We start from the raw sequence: 15,757 nt of genomic DNA on the forward strand, positions 1-15,757 counted from the left end.
GACTACAAGTATATATGGAGAATATTTCTTATTGTTCATTTTAATAGATTTTAATCAGGTAGTAAAAGGTTAAAAATACATAAAAGAGAAACCAGAATAAAATATCCTCTAAATTATCTTCCATCCCTTAAGATATTTCAAAATTATTTGAGAAAATGGAAAAGCAAAAACCAAAGAACAGAAGCTCTTGTGTTAGGTGTCACTGTTCACATAAAAGGCTTGATGTTGCTCTCACCGAAATGACTGGCTAAATTTCCTGCAGCATGAATGCCTGCACATAGTATTTCCACCTAGTTTTAATTGTGTTTTGTTACATCTATCTTTCCTAAGTCTTAGAAGAATAAATCTACTATTTGTTAAGGCTATTGGCTTCTTGCACAGGAGTAAGAGCTTTGTACCTCTGAGTGTAACCTAATGCAACACAGCAGTGAATTTTTGCTTTCTCAACACAAGGACTCAGATTCAGCCTAACCAATTTTAGGTGTTCAAGATGAGTGATTAATTTTGAAGCTTCGTCAAACTAGACTCCTTGTATTGTCAACAGACAGAGATACATACTCAGAGGATAACTGAACAAGCACTTTCTCCTTATTACCTCTACAGCCTGCTCAGGATGGCTGCATTCCTAACTCAACTGTGCCTGAGGACAGGAGGGATGAATCTGGACCCAGGTAACGAAACTAGACACCAAGAATTGACCTCAGTATTACAAAAACCAGTGTTTATTGCAAACTTATCACAGAATCACAGATTTTAGGGATTGGAAGGGACCTCTGGAGATCATCTAGTCCAACCCCCTGCCAGAGCAGGTTGCACAGGAACGTGTCCAGGCAGGGTTTGAAAATCTCCAGAGACAGAGACTCCACCACCTCTCTGGGCAGCCTGTTCCAGGGCTCTGCCATCCTCGAGGAAAGAAGTTCCTCCTCATGTTCAGATGGAACTTCCTGTGTTCCAGCTTGTGTCCTTACCTTGTCCTGTCACCGGGCACCAATGAGAGGAGCCTGACCCCATCCACTTAACACCCGCCCTTTTAGATATTGGTAAGCATTGATGAGATCCCCTCTCAGTCTTTTCTTCTCCAGGCTAAACAGCTCCAGGTCTCTCAGCCTTTCCTCATCAGAGAGATGCTCCATTCCCTTGATCATCTTTGTAGTCCTCTGCTGTACCCTCTCCAGCAGTTCCCTGTCCTTCTTGACCTGGGGGGGTGGGGGGGCAGAACTGGACACAGTGCTCCAGATGTGGCCTCACCAGGGCAGAGCAGAGGGGGAGGATGATCTCCCTCAACCTGCTGGCCATGCCCTTTTTAATGCACCCCAGGAGACCATTGGCCTTCTTGGCCACAAGGGCACATTGCCAACATCAATCAGGGTTCTATCTTATTTGAGATACAATACTTTGGGCTGAATTTGTGAGCTTGTGATAAATTTAACAAGGTGCCCTTACAGTACCGTGCCAATGAAGGTTAAGCACAGGGTGACAGATTTAATCCACTTCAGTTCATTCCTTCTTTCATCACAGAGGCAAAGCAGACAAACAAGTAATTCTCCACTGAGAGGCTCTACTACCTCCTTACAGTTCGTAGTTCACCCTTCTGGATTTGAAGAACCAAACGTTTTTAAACCAGATCTAGCTAATGATAGGCAATGATATGAAGAAACTCATATCAACCATCATTTAAAAGACCAGGTATAGATACCTATCATTCATAAGAGAAAGCTGCAGCTCTTTGATGGTAGACTTGCTGCAACAAAACTCTCACCACAACCTCTTTATTTCTCCAGATGTTGACAAGCGATCACAGGCAAAACCTAAAAGTGAGCTGTAACCCCAGCCATAAGAAAAATTTCTGAGAACCTGTTTTGTTAGGTAAGACTACCCACTCTGCTATTTCACCCTTCTCACTACTGAGCTGGAAACACTATCTTGCCATTATTCATGTATTATTTACTAGACCACATTTTGGTTCAGAACCAGCCATGTAACACTTCTAAGCCCTTCAGCTTTGTTCAGTACCAAAAAGAACATCAAATACCGTATAAATACACACAGAAATATAACAAACCAAGTAATTCTGGCACACAGTACCTGATTTTTCTAAAAGACCTAAATTTATCCATATTTACTTTAATGTTTTCTTTTTCTAATAAGCTAACACATGGTTTAGGGTCTTGTGATCTGCTGAAAAAAAAATCCTTCCTACTTTTGGGTGTTGTACAAGCCATCAACTAAATGGACTGAACTTTCATTTGTAATTAACAATGAAATAATATACAAGCTTATTGATATTACTTTACCTTCCGCAGCAGTTACAATTCTACTTGTTAATAATGGTATGTCCAGGTCATATTTAACATAATCTTGGGATCTATCCTGATCACACTGGATTCACACAAGGCACATCAAATGTGTTAACACACAAGATGATGGCAGGCATCCGTATGAAGCCACAGATATAAAGCATTATTTAAAAATTCTGTTACATAAGGCTGATTAGCTACATGCTAACCCTGACGAATAAAATAAAATTAAAGTTATGGTGGATTTTATTCTGAAGAAGTTAAAAGTCGTGTAATTTGTACTTCTCATAAACTAATTTTAATAACCCAGTCAGCTACGGAAATTTAATCTCACGGGCCTATTCAGTCTCTTAGTGATTAATCACCTTGAAGGTCTAGCTACTCAAAGTTATTTCTTACTTATTTAAAGCAGTCCTATAAAATACTGAAAGGACAATGAGATGATGCTTCTCTAGAAAAAGTCATGCTCTCTTTATTAAGGAAGATATAAAAGTTAGAATTTTAGTACAAGATCCATTCCTGATGGCTGAAATTACATTATAATCCTATTTTCAAGTCATGTAGTTTTGTTTCAGTCAAGAAAATACCATTTTCTTCCTTGAATGACAATAAAATCTATTAAAAGACAATCCAAATTCTGATAACAAAACCACATCCCTGAAGAGAACGGGACCCCAGTTAACTTCAAATTTTTTCTGTACAAATTTTATACTACCCAGGATTAACTAACTTATACAGGGGCTGTAATAATATGCCTTTTTTCTACCATACCCATCACTAATTTGGATCTGCGCTGAAAAATAAGGCAAGGTGATTCCAATAACGTACCTGCTTCAAAAAGAGATGGAACAGAGTCTGGCATGCGTAAACTCACAACATGATCAGTTCAGTATCTTGATGCCTTTATGCCAATATAATCCAAAAGGAAAGAAGCAAGTGCCAGGAGAAGCCCAGTTCCACGGAAAGCGGCTGCTGCTTTTCATCCTTCACAATCAAAGGTAAACAGGTCAGTGGAGTCTGATTACTCTTTTTGTTTGTTTGTCCAGTATCCAATTGGTTATCTCTCAGGAAGACCTATGAAAGAACGAATAAAACATTGATGAGGCCAAAGGCTGATATATCCGGGAGTTAATGACACCAAAAAAATATGGGACATTCATGTATTTAGTCAGTTGTTCTTCTGTGCTTTATTTTCGACGGGGTCTTGAGTTTGTCTTTTTTCCCCATGCAAATTTGTTTAACGATACAACAGTCTTGCTCAAAACTTCACTTTTTTGAGAACAGCCATGGCTTAGGTTTACTATATAGTCTCTTCAAGAAGACAATTAACTCCCTTTACGGCTCCTCCTGAGTTCTTGTAAATTTTTATTTCAAAACAGAAGATGTAGGATGTCTTCTCTTACCCTGGTGGAGCTTCTCTGATGGTTTCAAACTGAAAGAGGGGAGATTTAGATTAGATACTAGAAAGACATTCTTTCCTGTGAGGGTGGTGAGACACTGGAACAGGTTGCCCAGAGGAGCTGTGGCTGCCCCATCCCTGGAGGTGTTCAAGGCCAGGCTGGATGGGGCTTTGAGCAACCTGGTCTAGGGGGAAGCCGTACCTGTCGGTTCTTTTAAGTTGTCTGCTGTTCAGAAATTCCTGATTTGAGCAATCAGAGACCTGTGCGCGTGCGCACATGCTTGTATTTTGCTCATGAGTATGTGTATTAATTTGAGATCTGTGCTTTTGCCCCTAAGTGTATATATTGATTTGGGATACCTTACAGTAAGTCAGCGTGCATCTTGCGATCTTGAAATCTGCAATTAAGTCACTGTTCAATTATTCTGTTCACTCACCTTGTAAACCTCTAAACCGGTTAATGATTAAGTGCTGCTAAACTTTCAACCTCTCGATCTACCTTACATCATTGACAAATTTTGAATTGCTGCTAAATCATAACTGTGTCAAACATTTCCATCCGGGACTTGTGGTGGGTTTGTTGTGGAGCTGGCTGTATCCAGCCCCGACCTTCTCCCACAGGGGCGTCCATACAGCACCCTGCTACTGGAAGCTTGCCACGAACACCCAGTACACCCAGTAAAAATAATCTACTTTTATGTAGATTAAAGTCCTGCAAATGGACTCATGAATTTCCACAACCCAGTGAAGTCTGCTTTGGCAAGAGTCAGTGAGTTTGTGCTTGGATTCAACTGCAAGACTGGAATTATAAATCAATTTAAAAAAAAAAACCAACCAAAAAACCAAAAACCAATCTAAAACCCAAGCATAATTAACTACAATGATATAACAACACTATTTATGAAAAAGGAAGCAAAAGTGTGATGGCTAATCAAAAATAATTAAGTGGGTGCTTTTTAATGCGATTTTAACATTTCTCTTGTTCCTAGGTATATTCTTTAATTTCAGTCATTCCCTCAAATTTCAGCCTAGAATGGGGACAAGGCAAGGCACATTTCAACCTAAACTGTCAGTGTTTTTCATAGTTATGAGAAGTCAGAGTAGCATTGTCAAAGTATCTTTTCCAGGACATTAACAACAGAGTAGGTACAGCTAATTCTATTTATTACATCGTACGAACACAAGAAAACAGATTATTCAATCACCTTGCATGATCTCAATCTTTGAAATGACTTCATCATTCTTGCAAAACAAAACAAAAAGCACACTTTTTAATGGTAAGAAATGAAGGGGGAATAATATAAAAAAAAGAAAATAAAATCATTCTGATTTTACTGATCATACCAAAATCCTCTACTTATGTTCATCCTATCATCAAGAAAAATCTCACCGTTTTGCAATCTTGTCACAAAGCTAGACCTGCAGTTCTGTGTGAACACAGCTCCCTCTGGTGTGTTGATCTCACGCTGCTCTGTAACCTACATTGCTTTTCTTACAAGCACAATTCTTTCGTTTGAAAGAAATTGTTGTCCCAAAGCTAAAGTACATCAAAATGAACACTATCTCTGCAAATCTATTTTTTTTCCTTTGGGGATTTTATACCCTAAGCACATTCTAATGAATCTTTAAAAGACTCAAACTTTAATGAACTGTTATAACTCTTCTGTCAGATCAGCTATATAATTTAGAAGAATAAAACATATAATTTAATACTTATTCACTCTTCTCATTAATATTTTTTTTTTTTGTATTGTAACACCTAGTAGTGCCCCACAACCTCACTGTGGCAGGCAATGCAAAACTAAAAGGCAGTCCTGTTCCTAAAGGAATTTATATCTAAAAGGCCTTACTTACACTTTACATTTCATTTATATGTTCCATGCATTTCAAAGCAGACAAATCAGAACACGTCTGGAAAGGTAAAGTTGCGAATCAGCCTATAAAAATTTGAAACATGGCCCAGACAGAGCAGGAGGTCCAGGGTTGCTTCAGAAGCCTACGGTTACACCAAACCGGAGCTCAGGGTTGAGGAACTCTGAGTCACTCTCGGTCCTTCCTCCCATCGCTCCCTCCTCTTCCTGGCTCACAGCAAGTTCAGGAACTAAGAGCCTGGAGCCGAAATGCATGAAAGGACTGGCATCATTGCTCAACAGCGGTGTGAATTTTTAGCTTCCAAGGCAAGGAACGACAATTTTTAAAAGCTGGATTGTTTTCGTAGTTTGTTGAATCTGGCAGTGTTAATATTGACATCATCAAAGGATGAAGGAGGTACAAGTGGTCAGACAGGGCCCTCTTGACCTTCATGGAGAACCTACAGCTTCTCACTCTTTCTGCCAATAGTGACAGGGAAAGAAAATCTCAGATTTTACTCAGAGGAATTTGGGGACTGAAATAAGTTATCTTGCTGACATACTTAAGTAAAGTCAGCAGGTTAAGTGAGGTGATCCTTTCCCTCTGCTCAGCACTGGTGAGGCCAAACCTGGAGTACTGTGTCCAGACCAGGTCCCCACAGTACAAGAGAGACATGGACATACTGGAGAGAGTCCGACATAGGACAATAAAGATGATTAAGGGTCTGGAGAATATCTCCTCTGAGGACAGGCTGAGAGAGCTGGGACTGTTCTGCCTGGAGAAGAGAAGGCTGAGGGGGATCTCATCAATGGACATAAATACCTGAAGGGAGGGTGCAAAGAGGACAGAGCCAGGCTCTTTTCAGTGGTGCCCAGTGACAGGACCAGAGGCAGCGGGCACACACTGAAACACAGGAGGTTCCCTCTGAACATCAGGAAACACTTTTCCACTGTGAGGGTGACTAAGCACTGGCACAGGCTGCCCGGAAAGACTGTAGAGTCTCCATCATTGGAGATCTTCAAAAGCCACCTGGACGTGGTCCTGGGCAGCCTGCTCTAGGTGGCCCTGCCTCCTTTCCCCGAAACATATCTAGTGTGATTTCTATTGTCGCTAATTTCTGTGCCTTGTTCTGCTAAAAAGGGGGTAAGAACATTAGCAAGATTGTTGGAGTTTATCTTGGTGACTGACCAGAAGTGATAAGAGAAAGAAGGCAGGTGAGAGGACTGAAACAAGAGCTCTTGCTAAGCGATGACTTTTCACAGGGGAATGAATGGCAGTCTGAAAAAAAAAAAAAAAGAAAAAAAAAGAAAAAAAGACCCAAAACAAGTAAAGCATGAGGATATGAGTAATGGAAAGTAGGCTGATGAGATGAGAGAATATGCACACTGAAAAAGGGTGTACACAGTGGTAGCGTGCACTGTTTTTTCACTCTTTGGGCAGGATCTATCTCTTTTGTTTTATTTTTGAATACTGTGCTGTGGTGATGTCAACCTTAATAACACCCAGCTGAGCAAGCTAATCGAAGGGCAAAAGACTGAGCAAGTGGAAAAGGATGTTTCTGCCAAGATGTGTTGGGTCTCTGGCTCAGACACATGGACTGATTTTTGTTAACAAGGGGAAGAGTACATCTGAGGCAGCTATGTCCCAAAATGTTCTTGTTTCTTTTTTAGCCACTTCTGCTCCATATACCCCTGGACATGTAGTGAGCTGTCGTGCATGCGACCTATTGGGTTCTCAAACAATCTCCAAAAGAAGAGAGAATTCGTTTAAGCTTCTTTCTTCAGAGCGAGCCTTTTGAGATCTTTGACAAGCCTAACAATTCTACAGCAAGAAATTACATTCCTCTTGCCACATTTCTCTGTTACAGAATAGTTACTGACATTATGGCTTCAAAAGTAATAACAGAATTGATTTAAATAATCTGATTGCATTGCATCTGTTTTTAAATACATATAACTATATTGGAAGGAAGGTATTCCATCTGGTAACCCATCTGCAACTCCAACTACACAAGAACTAAGTATTCATAAGAGAACATTCATATATTTGAATTCTCTGAACATATTGTGACCTTCTGTTACTATTCACATAGAATATCTCAATTTAAATATGTGCTGGGTTTTTAATATCTTTCCACAACTGCAGCATTGGAAAAAGTAGCAGACTCAAGAAGTACAAACCTTAAATGAACAGTCAGTTGCGTATCCAAACTGCTCATGCCTTTATGTGGTCAGCTTGACACAGAGAAACAATCCAGACCTGTAACTTCCCAGATCATTCCAGTAAATCCAGTTCAAAGGCCTGGTGGACTACCTACGTGACATGATATAACCATTTTTTTTTCCTCTAGAAATTAAATGAGGCTTAAAAAATTAAGTTTAACATAGTTAACTATGTTTAGTTAACATAATATTAAATTTAACATAATAGTAATACACTTAACTTCTTCAACAAGATACTCAGTGGAACATTGGGAATTTTATTTTTACCTGTGGTTTAGAAGAAAGGTCGATCTGTCCTCCCTAATTTAAAGTGGGTCACGGAGGTAGCCATAACTAAGATGTAAAGCATAATAATCTCTCTGGCTTTCATTTAAATTTCTTTCTGAAAACAAAGGACGGGAAGTCTCTCATTTATGTAGTTTTGATAACTCAGAGGTGAGTTATCTAGGACTTCAAGTAAAAGTGAAGAGAGTTCCCCGATTCCTTATTTAGGCCGTGCCTTGATAATTTATTTTGCAAACAGCTGTGGCACTTTAAGGCATTATTCTACCACTTCCTACCATAAGTTAACAAACCCACAGTTTTGGTAGCAGGGTTATTCATTTTGGCATAGCCTAATCAGCTACAGCTAAGAAACAGTAAGATTAGCTTGAACAGTATAAATGAGTGCTTTGAACTACTTTTAAGTTCATTTTACCAGAAACAGATGAAGGAATCATAGAATGGTTAGAGTTGGAAGGGACCTTAAAGATCATCCAGTTCCAACCCCCCTGCCATGGGCAGGGACACCTCCCACCAGACCAGGTTGCTCAAAGCCCCATCCAGCCTGGCCTTGAACCCCTCCAGGGATGGGGCAGCCACAGCTTCTCTGGGCAACCTGTTCCAGTGCCTCACCACCCTCACAGGAAAGAATTTCTTCCTAAATATCTAATCTAAATCTCCCCTCTTTCAATTTAAAACCATTCCCCCTCATCCTATGGCTCCACTCCCTGATCAAGAGCCCCCCCCCAACTCTCCTGTAGCCTCCTTCAGGTATTGGAAGGCTGTTATAAGGTCTCCCTGGAGCTTTCTCTTCTCCAGGCTGAACAACCCCAACTCTCCAAATGGCAGCACCACACCTTCTTGGTACCTGCTCCCTGGGAATCAACCGCTGCTTTCAGTCCTCCCCACCAGGTACAGCCTTTCTCCAGCTTCTAACAGTTCTCCCCACTTGTTCCTCCTTCACAGTTTTCTTAAACCACACTTTGAGACCTCCTGCAGCCTTTTCCTAAGCAAGTTCTTTCCTGAAACCTCCAACATTGTCCTCGATTCCATCCCACACCAACCCCCTAACTGTTCTCTCCCAAATTCCTGCAAGCTGGTTCCTTACCTGAGTAGTTCCCAGAAGGGAGGGGATGCAGCAGGGGGGGTGGCAGTCAGTAGCCATTCCTTTTTAAGGCTTCATTAATCCTCACATGGGATTTATTACACTTCCTTAGAAATGCTCGCTTAATTGATGGCTGAGAAAGGTAAACTCTTTTCTAAAGTGCTGAGGAGTAACTATCTTATCTGGTTATCTAGATCCAGATGGGAATGTCTGGTCAGTGGCTGAGTTAAAAATCAAAGATTTGAAGCAATACACAATCCCAGGAGTAGAGGAATTACAGATTAATGGATGAAAAGAGAGAAGTCTCAGGTGTATTTTTTTTTAAAATGTCATTTACTGAGAGAAAGCAAAAATTCCTAAAAATGTTTTTAATTAGCAGAAATATTTCACTAATAAAGTAAAGAAGCAAAACCATAAGCATGAATGCTATTCTCCCCATACTAGGTGTAGAAAAAGCCACTGGAAATATTTCCCAATAATTCAGCAGACTAAAGCTTCAGTAAATTAATAGCTTCATTGTTAACAATTTATCACAACTGTTCTTAGTTTTTTTTCTCCCCCTTATTATGACAAGGCCTTTCATCTAGAAAATACTCAGAGCTGAAACTCAAAAGTCTGAACCTGTGGGTTTACAGTTGGCTCGAGTCAACGTGAGGGCTGCCAGCAAAGGAGCGCTCCAAACTTTCACTGATTTTTTTATTATTATTACTATAAATTTTTTTTTGCCTTACAATTTTTTTTCACTTAGTTTTCAGTAAAATCAAGTTGGCAGTCTGACTCACTCCACGACTGGCATCATTACTCGAGCTGATGCAATGGAAGTGGTGACATCACACCTCTTCAGCAGCAGTAAAATCTTACATTGCCTTCAGCTCACCACAAAACCGCACCTTGAAAAGTACACAGGGGCCAGAATGCCCTACAAGCACGAAGCACGAGTGAATTCTGTGGAAAATAGCACGAATTCTAATTCCATGGCAGGGGGTTTGGAACTCGATGATCTTTAAGGTCCCTTCCAGCCCAAACCATCCTGTGATTCTATGATTCTGTGAATTAAGACTCCTCTGGACCAGCCTGTGGCTATAGGACAGGACAACATTTGGCAGCATATTAAATAGAATCATAGAATCATAGAATGGTTAGAGTTGGAAGGGACCTTAAAGATCATCCAGTTCCTACCCCCTGCCATGGGCAGGGACACATCCCACCAGACCAGGTTGCTCAAAGCCCCATCCAGCCTGGGCCTTAAACACTCCCAGGGATGGGGCAGCCACAGCTTCTCTGGGCAACCTGTTCCAGTGTCTCACCACCCTCACAGGAAAGAATTTCCTCCTAATATCTAATCTAAATCTCCCGTCTTCCAATTTAAAACCATTACCCCTTGTCCTGTCCAGGTTGCTCAAAGCCCCATCCAACCTGGCCTTGAACACCTCCAGGGATGGGGCATCCACAACCCACAACCTGTTCCAGTGCTTCACCACCCTCAGTAAAGAATTTCTTCCTAATATCCAACCTAAATCTCCCCATTTTGGAGGTTTCTGCTGCCAGCTTTACAGTGCTGGGGGTGCGTGACACAAGGCGCCGTTCCTGCTGAAACGCTCTCTGCCAATTCAATTTTTTCCAGCAAAACTTTGAGAGGTTAACTTTGCCCCGGCGGGATGGCTGCCACGACAGGCATCAGTCGCCCACACAGCCCTAACCCCTCTGTGGGTTCCGGCACCGCGCGTTCCCCTTGCAACCAGGATAAAAGCAGACAGGCAGCATAAAATCCTCACGAAGCGCTCTGCTAATTTGAACAAAAAAAAAAAAAAAAAAAAAAAGTAATCGTGTGCCCACACCTGATCCAGATCAAATTTGTACTGCTGGGTGATGTGGCATGGCCCGGAGCCAGCGGTAATGATCGTGGAACCACAGGGCTCGGCGGAGGCTTCTCCTGCGGAGGAATTACCCCGGACGGGAGCCTGTAAATAGTGAATGTGGCCCCAAACAGCTTGTGCAGGCTCCTCGGAACGTGCCCCGATCCGCACAACATAGACAAACCCGAACCCTCTGCCAAACCACCTTTCTCTCTGCCCTCGGAGGGAGGGTGCTGGGTTAAGCCTCTGACTGAGAGCGTTAAGCAGGGGAGGGGAAAAAAAAAAAAAAAAAAAAAAGAAAAAGGAAATTACATGTCTGAGGTTTTTCTCTCGGGCAAGTCTCTTAGAAAAATAAAGGAGTGTACAAATGTCTTTGTTTCCCTGCCAACTTTTATAAGAACTAATTAAGACCAAGGAGAGCTTCATTTTCCTGTTTATTTCATACCAGGAACAGCTAATGAATTTAACCTATTGATGATTTTGCAGCTGCCTGCTTTAATTTGCTTATGATTGAGAAACAAAAAGTTAGTGTAGTAGCCGTGAGCTGCCAAAGCCGCCGAGCGGTCACCGGTGCGTGCTCCAGCTGGGTGATCAAACTGCAATTAGGCAGCTGTGACAACAGAGCATGGGCTGTTCCTCCGAGCAAGAAACCAGTATTAAAACTATGGCCCCTGCTTTAGTAGCTGCTTATTTCCAAGTCGGCTGATTTGTCCGTAATAAGGTCAAATATAATCTTAAAGCTGTAGAGCCCCGGCATTTATTCCCTGCTAAAGAACGTCAGGCACTTTTCAGCTTTATGATTCATCTATTGATTGCAATGGAAAATCCAGGCCACAAAATTCAGTGGTAATTGCTACCAACAAACAAAGAATTGTGCTTTACCAGAAAACAATCTTCAGGGGTAAATATTCACAGGCCTCAGCCTAACTCATATTTCTTAGTTCAGGGAAATCGATTGGAAGGCTTCTACTATATTGAAGAGTCCTATGGACTTTATGGAAATCAGACAGAATTTAATCAAGAATTTTATGGCTGCTGTAAAACCTACAAAATAATTTTTAATGTCCTTTTGATTCAGAAGGTGAGATCCCAGCCGTCTATAAATCCGTGATAGAACTCCAGATGGAGATTGACAGAAAATGAGCACCCAATCATTTGCAGCTCTTATTTATAAAATTTTCCATAAATTACTCTAGGTGACTGGGAAATCTTATGGGTTTTACTCACATTAAATTCTACTTTTTTCTTTTTTTTTTTTTTTTCAGAAGTCGGGGGGAGGATGATTCACATCAGGAGAAGCGAGGTACTTTATTTTCTTGCTTTCCTTAAAAACCAGCTCCTTTACATGTTATTTGGAAATATTATTTCAAAACAACTTTACAAATATTGGACGGGGATTCCCAAACGGTGGTATCCTCGCACGGGAGTACCTGACTACTTCGGAAGGGATGTGGAGTCCTTGGGAACTGCTGCTGTCCTGCCGCACCTCCCGTCTCCAGCCGAGGTCAACCGTGTGCCAGTTCGTGCACCAAGCATTGTACAATCCTAATAAATGGAAAAAAGAATATTGAATAATGGCTAACCCTCCAAATTCAAACTGTTACGTGTTTATTCTATTCCAAATTCATAAACCTGGATCGAAGCTTTTCCTGGGAAGCTGGGCAGAAGCCTTCTCCTTACAGCAAGTAGAAACTGGCCACCAGCACCCTCTGGTTGGAATGTGGCAGGATTATGAAGACTTCTACTGCACGCGTGGAGTCAGTGCCCTAGAAAGGTGAAACAATTTGCTGTGGCATCTATGTCCTGTCAGAGCAGAACAGAATCCGCATTATGAATTGCTTGGAAACAATCAGGATATGCTGCTACTGTCGGTTCTCCTCGCATTCGCCTCTGCTGGCTCCAGGCACCGCGCTTTGCAACCTTTCATCATCAACTTCTGATGTCACAATTCAAAACAGACCGTTTGCTATAACGGATTTCACCAATTCTTTCTTTTCCCATTTGCATATTATTTAAAAAGTCACACACAATATAAATTAATGTGTTGTTGCAAATTCCACACAAAACAATGTTTTTCCCTACAATAAGTGGCAATTATAAATTAGCTTGCATGATGATGCATTTTTTTCCAAGTAGTCTTTAGAAAGATCTCCTTCATCATTTGCTTCCACAAATGGACATTCATGCATATGCACATGATGAGGTGACAAGAAAGCAAAAATATATCTGAAAATTGAGTTACAAAGCAATTATTGCTTTGAGTTCATACGAGCACGGTTTAACGCTGTACTTTTTTCTCCGTATCTTGCAATAAACCAGCCATTTGTCATGCAAATGGTATTGGCTTGTAGTGTATTAGTATTAGTTCTGACTTCTAACAAATTAAAGTCAATTCTCCCATTATCCGGGCATTGATTATCTTGGCTACAGATGCAATAATGTGTAGCTTGCCCACAGACCACCCAGATGAAGATCAGCAGCGATATAACCAATCTTTCCCCAAATTAAGCTATTTGGCCCTATTTGTTCCCAAATCCATGAGGATCTTTCTTTAGAGGCATTACCCTCTCCTTGTCTTTTTAGGCAAATCACAGGTACTGCAGAATATGTTTTTTCTACTTCTTTTGTGTAAATATTAGTTGAGTGTATAAGTAAAACCTCCTCCCTACAACTGAGCAGATGTCATGGTTTCCCCTGGTTTTAGGTATTCTATAAAACATGCTGTCTTGCAGGTTTTGAACAATTCGCAAGCTAGTATATTTATTCAGATTTTATGCATTTTAGAATGAAATTGCTTGGTAAAGGATTCCACTAACAAATAATCAGAGTCCAAGGTGAGATGAAACATTATAAAAGTGGCTTATTTTCTCAGGCCTGTACGTGTAAAAAGTAGGCTACAAACCTCTAGTCATGTAATTTAATCTAGAAAACTGCTGACATGGTATTGATTTATGTAGATTTAACCGATGTTCTGACACATGACTAGAGGGTGTTCTCCATAATCCCAACTCAGCAAAGCATGTCAGAACATGCATAAAATTGAGTATATACTTTGTACCACTAATACTTTATGCCAGTTAACCCATACTTTTGCTGCAAAGTCTGCTATGCCTGTCTTGTATCATAAACATGTTACATATATATTCCACGTATGTGTTATGTATTCCATGTATGTTATATATTCTGCTTATCTGTTATAGATTTCAATATACGGTATACATATATTCCAAATAATACTTTTATGTGAGATTGTAAAACTAGGTTTTCTAAAATGAACTACTTTTTGAATTTTAAAGTATCTGAGCACTCGCCCACATAATCCACATAATCCCATAAATCCTGATTTACCCCATCGAGGTGAGTTTTTACGGTGCAGACGCTGTGGTCTAACTGTGGGCTGACTCCAAAAGGGGCAGTCCCACGGCCAGTTAGTACACCTGCACCTTGTAGTGTGCTGTTTGGCTGGTCCTGCTTTTTTTTGGGGGGGGGGGGGGGGGGGCTAAATCAGCTAGGAGGTGGGAGATGGAGAGGCACGGCCCCTCTGCACAGCAGCACCCAGTTTTAGCACAGCTGGATTTTAAAACCACATTTCCAGTGCACCCCACACCCCTAACAGGCTGAGCCTCTGCGTTTCGGTGCACTGAACGCCCCCCCACAACCCCTCCGGCTTTTAAACAAGAGACTTGTCTCTAATGAAATGCAAAGCTCCTTTTAAGAAATTGATTGAAAAATGTTCTCCTAGTACTCGGACTGGCTTTTATCTGAACATAAAAGTCAGTTTATCGGAGTTAATCCTTTTAGTATGCACTTGTCTTACAAGAACAATTTTCTTTCATTCGGTCAAGACAAAGGAATTCAGGAATTTCTGTAAACTAACCCTCCCGTCCCTTTGTTGCATTTTTGTTGACGTATTGGCAACATTCCTTTCAGTTTTAATGGGAAATGTAGCGAGATGTAAATCAGACAGGGTTCCAGCTACCTTTTTGCTATTGTTAAACATACAAGGTCTAGCAAAGAATAAATGTAAATAAAACCAGAGGTAGCGTCTTGAACGTAATGAAATCTTCTGGCTGGGTTTGCTCAGGGAGTTAATGGGAAGACTGGCAGAATGACAGACCGATATTTTTCCAGACTTTCAAGGAGAAGTCACGCTAACGCTAACCCCGACACTTTCTTTCCTTCACTAAGAAGTGTCAGGGTGCTACACGGTTGGAAAAACATGAGTTCCTGCAAATATTTAATCCTCTCACTTCTGCTCATCTGAATGGGGGTTACCTTCTACTGCTGTAGGTTTTGATAGAAGAGCAGTCCCACCAACTGGCTAAAAAGCAAGCCCCAAAACTGAAATACCTGATTAACTTTGGACGAGAGCTCAAATTTAATGGAGAAACTGAGGTAGTATATTTGAGCACCTCTTGAAAAGGCAGAAAAAATAACTACTTGGAATATAATGGAGTAATTTAATTTGAATACTAATTAGTACACATTTTTACTACTAATATGGTTCTCTGAATGTAACTGTTAATTCTAATCATAGTTAATATTTATTTCAACTTCACTCTTCTTGTGAGGGAATAATTGCACGAAATGGCACTTCAATAAAAATGAAATTGAATAGTAAAAAAGCCGAAGTGCCAGAGGAAGGTACGGATGAGAGAAAGACTGCTGGGCTCCTGCGTGTGGTCATCCAAGTCATCAGAGGTGCAAATGGTGCAAGTTACTCCAGTTCCCACTTCTGATTTTGCTCCATCCACCAAAGGGAGACT

Source organism: Numenius arquata, chromosome 4, assembly GCF_964106895.1.
Source record: "Numenius arquata chromosome 4, bNumArq3.hap1.1, whole genome shotgun sequence".
Lineage (NCBI taxonomy): Eukaryota > Metazoa > Chordata > Aves > Charadriiformes > Scolopacidae > Numenius > Numenius arquata.